This window comes from Neopelma chrysocephalum, unplaced genomic scaffold, assembly GCF_003984885.1.
Source record: "Neopelma chrysocephalum unplaced genomic scaffold, ASM398488v2 Primary Assembly neopelma1_92, whole genome shotgun sequence".
NCBI lineage: Eukaryota > Metazoa > Chordata > Aves > Passeriformes > Pipridae > Neopelma > Neopelma chrysocephalum.
Genome location: NW_020897754.1, coordinates 1,049,473 through 1,060,398, shown reverse-complemented (window position 1 = coordinate 1,060,398; position 10,926 = coordinate 1,049,473). Strand labels below are relative to the sequence as shown.

Below are 10,926 nucleotides of genomic sequence, written 5' to 3'. Positions count from 1 at the left end.
AGATGTATGAGAAGCTAAATACTCAAAGCTAAGAAGCAAATGTGATCAAACAGTATCATCTCTGCAGTTTGAGTGGGCTTCTGAAATACAAGCGTATGTTAAACTGATTTTGAAAAGCCAAATTAAGCATCTGAGAGGAAAATGCGAAAATACTTTGAATTGCTAATTCAACTCAAAGACATTGACCTAACTTCACTGTAATGTGGCACGAGGTAAGTATCCTTATTTAAAGGTAACAGTGATTAAAAGTGTGCTTGCAGAGGAAACCAAGTTATCAATACTGCTTTCTGTAAGCTGCTGATATTATGAAGCATTTATGAACAAGTTGCTGAATAGGGAAGCTTTCTTGGACCAGGACCTAAGCAAGACTGCAACTACTGTGGACCCCAGTTGTTCACACCAGTTATGAACCTGTTAGTTAAAAACTTTAATCAAAGAAAGAAAAATCAAGAGAGGGGAAAAAAAGAAAGTAGTCATATGGTTCAAAATCATCATTCCATTGTATATTTGAAAATCATCATTTCACCACCATCTGTAATAATATCTAGTGGCAGGCTTGTACAAATCTGCCTAAAGCACTTGTAATTTTTGGGTTGTAATAAAATAAGAATGATGTTTGTATCTCTGTGTATTCAGTTCTGGAAAAATCCAGCAGTAATGTGTACCACACACGAATATTTATGAGAGTAAAATAATGGTTATACCCTTATTTAATTTTTAATCTGATATCTTGGGTATTATTAACTCTCCTGGCAGTATTAAGAGGAATAATTTCATAATTCAGTAGTGAAAAGAACTGCAAATGAACCGTAAGTAAATTGAGCTGAATTATCTTTTGCAAAGATCTGAGAAAGAGAGACTGAGGGTATGTGGGTTGCATGTGAAAACCTACAGAAATCAGATGTATTTAGTGTGTGACAGACCACCTTGCTCTGAGTTCTGCCTTCAAAGTTCCCACACTCAGGAAACAAATCTGCAGGCACGGCCTCTCTCTGCCACGTCGCAACCAGCACTCCCAGGTGCCAATTCCTCTCTGTCCCCAGCTTTTCCCTGTCCAGGAAACTATCAGAACAGGTATGGGGGACCCAGCTCTGCAGAAGAGCAGAGTGACACACAACAAGACCAAATAAGCTTTAGCAAATGAGACAAACCAGGACTACACAAAATAGACACCCAGTACCTGATGCTACCAATGATTCAGACAGAGCAGGAAACAAACCGCGAAATCAGATCCACTACAACTGATTGCATCGGGTTTGAATCTTGGAATCACAGAATGGTTTGGGTTGGAAGTGACCTCAAAGATCATCTCGTTCCACCACCCCTGCCACAGGCAGGGACACCTTCCACTAGCCCAGGTTGCTCAGAGCCCCATCCAACCTGGCCTTGGACACTTCCAGGGATGGGGCAGCCACAGCTTCTCTGGGCAACCTGTGCCAGGGCCTCCCCACCCCCACAGGGAGAAAATTCTTCCTGATATCCCACCTAAACACACCCTCTTTCAGTTTGAAACCGTTCCCCCTTGTCCTACCACTACCTGCCCCTACAAGAAGTCCATCTCCAGCTTTCTGCTTTGCCTGGATTTAACAGTTGAGAAAGATCTCCCTGACACTCCTCCCTGGTTGCTAAATTACTGTTTGTGTGTTAAAGAGAAGTAGATGCATAAACACTTTCCTGTCTCAAGCTGAAAGGCTTTTCCTAGGCTGGCACTCCCAGAAATGGGGAAAATTCCTGCTAACTGCATAGTCACATATCCATGCCAGTCACAGAGTGACCTCCTGGGTATCTTCAAATTAATTCACCAGTCTGGTTTAAGTGTCCACTAAAGAGTGCTTCAAAGCTGGATTCAGGAGCTGGATACCCAGTTCCTTTAAAATTAATGGCAGCTGGGCACTTAAACCTTGCCAGTGGTTTAAAATACTAAATGGAACAATGAGTACAAATGGAAGACTATATTATAGATCACTGAAACTCATTTTTATTTACCTGTTCAACCTCAACCTTCCTATGTTTCACTTGGTTCTACTCCCTTTAGTTCTGTTTCCTGGATCTAAGACTGCTTCCCCTCTTGCTGTGATGCCTGAACCCCCTCACACAATGATCACCTTGTTTGTCCAACACACATTTTACTTTTTTTAATCTTAATCAGTCTCTTTGGGCACTTTTTCGCTCTGTCCTCCTCCCCTGAGTCCTTCCAGGATGTCAACAGCTTTGTGGGTTTGACATATCCAAGTTACACACTGATTTTCTCATTACTGCCTAATTAACAATTCACAGCCAATGTAAGTCTCCTTTTCTTACCAATTCATAATATTTTGTTTAATTTCCTAAATACACCAGTATTAGTGACAAGAGTCACTTAGAGCAGTGGTCTTCCAGGGGAAGCGCAAGGCAATCTACTGACACTCAGGAAGAAAATACTTTTTTAATATTAATAAATATAATTGATTTTTAAAATATTTTAAAATAGTATTTTTGAATATTTATCTCCTCCTTTGAAATACCTATTTGTGTGCATGCTTTATAATGTACATAATATATTCTTGCAGTAGCAAATATAAATAATTTACGAATAAATAAATGTGTTGAGGGAGGGGGACAGAGAGAACTCACCTGGCACAGGGTCAGGCCTTGATGACTTGAAAAACTGCTGCCATCATTCCCATCAATGGGAAAAGTGAGGGTTCAGTGGGAGACACTTAACTTTGGCACCAGGCACTTTGATTAGGGAAAAGGGATGTAAAAGTCTATTTTTTCCTCCTGTAAACAGAAATTCAATTCAATTTACTGTGTGTATTTCACATATTTTGCACATGCATATATGTGCACAAGTTATAAAAAATATGTATATTTTATATATTACTGCATTATTTCTTGTATTGCATTAGCATATTTATTCATATCTTTTGCATAAATTTGCAGTGGTTCCTGCACACATACATTAAATTTATGCAATACACCTAACAAACAGCACACATATATTTGATGCATTTTGCATTTAGTTCTAGGTAGAATAACTGCAACTTCTACATAATTTGACATATCACCTTATAATTTACCATTTGCCTTTGGTTATAATTCTGCCAGACTCGAACTCTTTGCACTGAATTTTTACATAATTTCTCCCTCCTTCTGACTTAGTTTCTTTGGAGAGTTTGAGCAAAAGTGATTTAGCCATTTTTAAGAACAAAGTTTGTGAAGAACAGCCAGTGTAACCTATGCTGAAAACTGTTTATCTTCTGAACATCTCCAGCCACAGTCTGGAGAAGAAATTTAGAGAAGAGCAACCACTCCAAACGTGAGAAGGGTCACTCACCTTTTTGGTGAAAATATATTCAGATTGGCCAATTCTTTACTTTTTAAATACATTTTTTTTCCATTGCAAAGCCCCCGTGACAAATATTTCTTAGAAAACACCACCAGTATTGTGTTTCTTATTCAAAACAGTGAATGGCTCGGCTCTGGTGTTCCTGACTGGGACCTGGGTGCCCAAGCTGAACCAATGACCCACACCTTTTCCACACTTTTACCAATTCTAAGTTTGATACCAAGCCTAAAAGGCAGTTCTGAAGCAACTAGTTTTCAGTCCCTACCCCGCATCAAAGCACAGTGGGCTGAGAGAACAGCAAGTTCGGGTCCACCCTTCTCAAGATGAAGGTAAATAGTTCTGTGAACATCAACATTTTTGGCTGGAAGCTTTCCAGGTTGTGGTCTCTAAACACTTCAGGCTCAAAGGATAATACGTAATAATAAAGTCACATTTTAAGAAGAATTTTACTTGGGTTTTACTTCCTACTTAGTCTTGACTGACAACGAGTGCACTCCTATAAGGAGATTTGGGCTGGATTCCTGTTTGAAGGTTAAGGTTAATTCTTGTTTTCTAAATGCAGAGCTTTTCCAACAAGATGCTCATTTAAAAGCATTCACTTACAGAGTAAGGCTGGTACGATGCTGCAATTACAGAGTACACATAATGAATGTCAGATACCTTTTAATGAAGCTTTGTCTTTTTTTCTTGTTTCTTTTTCACTCTGAATCAGTTCTTGTAAATTCCTGTTCATTTTCCCATCCTTCTTTTTGCTCAGTCCTTGAGAAAGTTTTATGACAATATTCTCAAATGTTTCACTTTCCTCTTTCACCCCCATCCTTGTCTTCTGTTCCAGTAGAGAGGAGTGTACCAAGCCATAGCCTGAAAAAAACCAAAAAACATATCACAGCTTATTTATATTCTACATTTTTTCATCAAGAAAATTGTTTGCTGTAGGCAAACAAAGGAGGCCTGAAAGGGGAGGCACTCCAATGTATTTCTGAGTTATTTAACATTTGAAAGATAAATACTAATCACAACCAACAAATTCCAGAGTTCTTACTTCAAAATCCATTTCCAGTCTTTAAATATATTTAAGGTGGGTTCATCATCTAATACCCTTTAAATTCTGCAGCTCCAATTAACTAAATTGGCCAAAGAAGGAGAGAAAAGAGGACAGGACTTCTGCAAGTGTGTCAAAGGTTGCTGAAGGAAGAAAAAGCAACCTGTTCTCCATGTCCACAGTGGATAGGACAGGAAGGAAAGGACTAAAACTGAGGCAGAAAAAATTCCATTTAGGCACTAGGAAAGCTTTTCTAAGCACACAGAGAGTGAGGCACTAAAGCAGATGACCTGGGGACACGATGGAGTCTGTGTTTCTTAAGATCTTCCAGAACTACCCAGGCAGGCCACAGCCAGGAGCAATCACATCTCAAGTTTCCTTTCAGCCTCTGATCTCCTGGCACTGTTGTAACAGCAAGTATGGCCAAACTGAGCTAGAAGAGGAGTAAATGTGAAAAGATGAGGCCAAAAGTCAACATTCACTCAACAGTTACAAGATGTAATTCACACTTGTGGAGCCCCAGCTTCAGTCACTGTGAGGGTGGCAGCCCTTCAGTCAACAAGTGATGTCATCAATCCACTGTTTTTCTTCTATCCTTCAGATCCTAAAAATTCACATCCACACTGAAGCAAGGTTAACACAGTGATCATAGATCTGCTGGGTTTGCTGTGCTTGATTTTACAAGGACTTTAACCAAATGATCCTAAATCTCTGAGGGAAATCCAGTGATTAGGGCTGTCTGTCACTGGACTAAGGTGGTGATTTTTCTCAGGGTACTCACTTGACCACTGTGCTCACAGACAATGGTAGCACAGTTAAGGCTTGTCCTAAATCTCACCAGGTCCTTCCAAAGAAAATCTGAGGGAGATTTTTGAAGCATTGTATCATCTGCTGTCCAAACCTTCAAAGATCAAGAAGCCATTAGATTAAAGCCAAAATAGCTCCTGGATGTTTATACAATATAAGGATTCAGTAAAACAGCAGCTTTTCCTTTTTCTTTTTCATTTTTGTAACAGTGATCACTGTTTGATCTGTGAAATCAAAGCTGAAAGAAGTTGCAGCTTAGTTATAGTGATTATTTTCAAGTACCTTTCCTGTGGATTAGCAGAGATTAGTAAAGGCACATTTTTTTCAAGGTGCGATAGTAAATCCTGGGCTTTTTGGTCTGGCTTGCTGAGAGTAAGATTAAAAATAGGCAGTTTCTTTTCTTTTCTGAATTACCAGGGGCAACAGAAGAGATCTGTAGTATCAGCTTTAAAATTCCAGTCTCTGCTTGATTCTGGATTCCCTCTGTTTAGGGAGAAGCTGTCTCTACTGGAGACTAGACATTTTTTTAACTTTTATCCCTATATAAAAGATTTAACAACATTGTGCTTTAAAAAGTGAACACAATTATCTGTGACCTTCCTTTATCACTAACGCAGCAGCAAAAGGACCCATCATGAAAACATTTCTCTTACATGAGACAACTACAACACCTTTTTGCAAATGGTGTTCCTAAAGGATTTGGCATTTGCCATCTGTGAGAAAATGGCTTCAACCTTTCCCTGGGAGCCAAAGCAATTCTAATCCAATTTCAAAAGAGAAGCATCTCAAAAAAAATAAAATTCACCCTTCCAAAAGTGCTCCCCCTGCTCTGCCAAGGTGTGCTTGTGGCTTTTTCACACATCCACCAGAAGGCAGCACTGACTTTTGCTCTTCTGGGCCCCCCAGGATTGCATTTCCAGCTTTCTTATAGGAAGGCTCCCACAGGGATGCACTGTCCTGCACTGAGCTTGGTAACGAACATGGATTTTGCCTCTTTTAATTCTGCAAGGCAGAATATTTTATTCTAGTGGAAGGTGTCCTTGCCCATGGCAGTGAGTTGGAACTGGATGATCTTAAAGTCCCTTCCAACCCAAGCTATTCTGTGATTCTAAGAAACAGAAACTGTTATGAACCTTCCACCTTAACCAGTTGTTCACCCAAGAGCTCTTTAATTACAATATTAACAGCAACATTTAGTTCACATGTTCAAGTAGTTTTCATTACCAGATGCATATATTGGGGGGGTTTTATTTAAAGCTTTTTTGGGGTAGGATGAAATCATCTGACTCTGCACCTTAGATCCTACCTGCCTCTTTAGCTCTTATTCAAACTGGCGAAAAGGTACATCTGAGCTAGCTGGAGGGGAAGTAATTCTTGAGGAGCAGCAGCCCATGCACTGAATTTTTAACATTTAGTCTGGCAAAACATCAAAGGAGAGCACATTATTATCTTCCTTTTACAGAATAGGAAACTAAGGCACAGAGTATCATCATCTTGCCTAAAATCATCCAAAGCAAAGCCAGGACCAGAGCCCCATTGCCAGAACAGTGGTTTAAGGCTTTCTGTGCTTGATAACATCTGTCCTCAGAGAGTGGACACACCCTGGAAAGCAACATCATTTCTCTTTTTATTTTCAGTTGAGATCCTACTCTAGTGATACCTCAGTCTATAGAGAAAACCACATTAATTCCTTCATTAGCAACACACAAGACACATTTCTTTTCCAGTTCCATGATTTGTGGGTTTCTGATCCACCTCTGTTGACAAACACTGGCACAACTCAATACTCTGACAGTACAGGGAGCTTTTTATGTGAATAAAGGTTGGAAAAAGGAAAACAAGAAACATATCAATCCCCATTGCTTTACTCTGTTTCAGAGGAAAAGTTCAAGATCTTTACAAAATGAGTGCCCAGATGAACTTCACAAATTTTCGAATTTCCAGTAGCACTGAAAGTACAAAAGTTGACTTGGAAGTGTAAAAGCATTGCTTAATTGAAAAAAAAAGCATATATTTTTTTATAACAGCAAGCCTAGATGTCAGTAGTTAATGGTAAGTAATTGGACCACAAGCAGAATATTTACAGCACTGCCACTCTACTTTTTAGGCAACACCTTTCATCTGAAAAAAAATCCATTTGCATTAAAATTAGTATATTCTGTTTCTCTTTCACACTTAGGTAGAATCCATTACCATCAGAATTTGAAAGGTTCCTTGTGGGGCAAGAAGTCATCAGTATAGTGTTTGAATTTTGGCTTGCCTGCATTTATAGAGGCTCCAACCTCTAAGGCTGGGGTATTTAGCCCAGGGTAGTGGGAGTTATGTAGCTGACTCCATAAGTTTAGACAATTCCTCCTATCCATCATTTCTTCTGCCTCTTATCGTTTTTTTTTATTTCCTGGAGAAAGACAAATCTTCATTATTAACACTTTATTAAGTCAAAGAGTCCCTGCTACAAGACTGAGATTTTCTCCCTCCCTTGTTTCCGAACCACAGCAGAGCAGGGTCTGTTCTGCATCTGCAGTAAGATCAGGGACTTCTTGTGTGAGCAAGGGAACACTCAATCTCCCTCAAGCACTGGAAAACAAATTCATCACTTGAGTATTCCTTTAAGTAGTGCACGTGTCAAGGGAGCACTTTTAAATGCTCAGTCCCAGACTGTAATACACATCATAGGTCTTATTAGACAAGTTGTGAATGAAGTTTAAGAATCATTCAGCTCTTGGTGTGGCATCGACTGCAATAAATCTCATTACTTAGCACTGCTGCAGTGTCTTGCCTTTCTTCTGTGCATGTAATGCTTTTGCCCTCGCCACATTCATCTTGCTCCAGTAAGTTTAAGTCAGACCTCTGTGTGTACAGCAAAGGTTGTCCCAGACAGCCTATGTGCTTGCTTAAAATAGCCAAACCCTCATGCACAGTGTGACAAATACTGCCCACCCACCCCAAATAACTCAGCTGTGTGGCGTAGCAGTGAGTCACACTCGCTCAGGACAGCCAGGCTGCCTCCAGGCTGCTGCTGGCATTGATAGATTTGGAAGCAGAGCCGCAGGGAACTGCCTCCTCCCTGTCCAGGAGTCATGAACAGTGAATACAACACTTGGCTGCCTCTTCTCTGCCTTCCTGCAAACTTTGGGAACTCCTGAGACCCTCTCCTCCCCCTCAGTCCTGGTCTATCTGTGCTTCACGTCAGCACAAGGAGATTGGAGACAGCTTTTACTGGAGACAGAGCCTCAGAGGGGCTTCAGCAGCACAGCCAGGCTGGGGGGCTCCTCACCTCCTGCTCTCCCCCTCTTCTGACTGCTCCCTTTCCTCTGGCTGCTGCAGCCTGGCCTGTTTCCCCTCCCTCCCTGCCTGCAGGACCACACTCTAAGCTGGATCACTGAAATAACGCAGCATAAAAGGTTTTTTGGGGGGATATTATTTTAACCTGAGCTGTTTTGGCAGCCTCTGCATGCTGCTGTATCAGTGTGGCTGGATGGGCCAGCTGTGCTTCAACACTTTGCAAATGCTGAGACTTGAACCCACAGCTGGTTTCTACAGACATGGCCACAGCAGTGGCCCAGGGATCTAAAATCAAAATGACACCAGCAACAAAGGGAAAACCCTGACACTTTTACCCTCTGAAAGGGTGTGGAAACAGTCAAGTCAATGGGAGAAAGCTTTTAAACCATACAGAAGGCAAGGATCTTCCTGATCTTCCATGTCTCTCTATCAGTGCAAGGAAAGGGAAGGAGAAGTTTTGGGTGCCCAAATCTATCTAAGAGCAGGACAGGAAAAAGGAAAAAGACATCTCCTAAAACGGTCCAGAAAAGGTCATTTTATGATGTAATGCTGTAAACAGCAGAATCCTGGTTGACAAAGGGGTGAATAGTGATGGTAGTGTAACTTTTCCTAAATGCGACATCAGGTTGGACCTAGTGCAGCCAGGGAGAATGTGAAATGGGGCTGCCAGGATTTTTTGATACAACACACAGGACTGGTAAAGCAGCAAGTGATAGGACGTGGGAATTTGGTGTTGGGAGCTGCTGGAACATGCAACACAGAGCTGCCAGCTTCTGTCCAGGCAATCCACTGCCTCACAGCCACGCTGGCTGAAGAAGGTCAGGTCCAAAGCTGCAAGGGATGAAAAAGGTTGGCTCAACTGTGCCTAAGAGGTCTTAGTGATAAAGAAGAGTAAATTGGCTTGATCCTTCAGTCTCAAATGCTTCTGAATCAATTGGGCAGTCTCCCGTGCCAGCTCAGAGAGCACAGGAGGTTTGATGAGCATAGGATGGAAATGAATCACCGTGCAACCCTACTCGGCACGAAAACGCAGCCTCCTTCTGTGGAGAACTCCCAGCACCTGGGAGAGCCCAGCAGGAGCTGGGTGGGTGGACCCAGGCTGGGTGGGATTTCCAAGGTGCTCTCTGGCATCTCACTTTTGTCATCCACAGGTCCCCTGACAGCCTTTATTCTCTGACTGTACATCTCACACAGAGCTGCTAAATCAAGAGCCACTTTTTTGTTAATAATGTAAATCTAAAAAAAAAAAAAAAACAAACCCAAAACTCCTTAAGAATCAATGTCAGTTTTCATACAGGCATAGGGTCTGCACACAGCAAAAGAGAGAGAAGTAGAACAAAAGAATAAAGGGAGGAGAACAGGCAGGTCCACACCTGACACCAGGGACCTTGACTCCACTCACCACGAAACTTAAGAGCAGGTATAATTCTTCTCACTTTACTTACAAGAGAAAATGAAGCTCTGTCACATACACTTCCTTGTACTCTGTCCTGCTCTTCGGCTCAGAGACTTCAATCTTCAGTCATTCATCTTTGTTGTATGTTTATTTACATTGTAATTGAACAAGACTTTGAAGGACTCCTGTACCAGAGGAATTCCTGGGGATATAGCCCCTTTTTGATGAAATTCAGAGTGACTAAATTAACAAAGATACAATTATTTGCTTGAATTTCAAATCCTGTTTTATCAGCAACAATTTTTAAGGAATCGTGTAATAAAATGTGTATGTTTGTACCTTTGTTTTCTAGTATATTATTTCCAGACAAGATTCTGAATTTATTAAGATCACAATCCATATGTTTGTCTCATTGTGAATTTGGACCTTAGCCCGTGCACTTCCGCCCTCTGGTCTTAATAATGTATAGGCACTGTTAGAACTAATTTCCCCAAACCCATGTGGGTTTTGTACTCTAGGTGTCCATGCAGCTCTTAGCCCTGTGCCAAAGCCCTACACACACACACAAAGCCCCCAAGAGGAGGGAGGGAGCTGGTGGGGAAAGTGAGACCTGCAGGGTTTCTCTAAGCACTTGCACAGCCAGGTAGCTGCTGGATGGCAGCAGACCTCTGTGAGTTTAAATAAGGGAACAGCTTCTCTAAGGAGTTGTTCACTGAAGGCTTTAAAGCCTTTTTTAACAAGATAGTTTATCTTTCAAAGTAGCAAACCAGCTCCTGTGAGACAGGAGCTAAAAGGTGTGTGGGGAGGGGACAGGTTGGCATGTGCTGGTGCTGTAGTTTCTTCTGCTATGTGCTACTATTCTCTGTTGGAACAGAATCCAAAGTTTTCCATAACATGCTCACTGCAGAGGGGTGGGAAACATATCAGTGCTCTCAGTAGCACGGGGTGCATCATCCATGTGACCTGCCAGTAAGGATGCCATTTGAACTACTCCTCTCTGAGCTGACAAGGCATTTTAGCTACAAAACACATCAGGAATGCAAGTCTTTCTAAGCTCTGAAGTCTTTA

General features: G+C 41.4%; 1 long non-coding RNA gene across 1 annotated transcript; it reads right to left on the bottom strand.

Annotated features, from left to right (window-relative positions):
- Nucleotides 1–986: 986 nt before the first annotated feature.
- Nucleotides 987–4,755, bottom strand: LOC113972478. The gene is made up of 3 exons (XR_003535920.1): nt 3,989–4,755; nt 2,614–2,760; nt 987–1,091 (listed from the first exon to the last, which is right to left on the bottom strand). It is a non-coding gene; the product is annotated as an uncharacterized LOC113972478 (long non-coding RNA).
- Between the last annotated feature and the right edge of the window lie 6,171 nt (nt 4,756–10,926).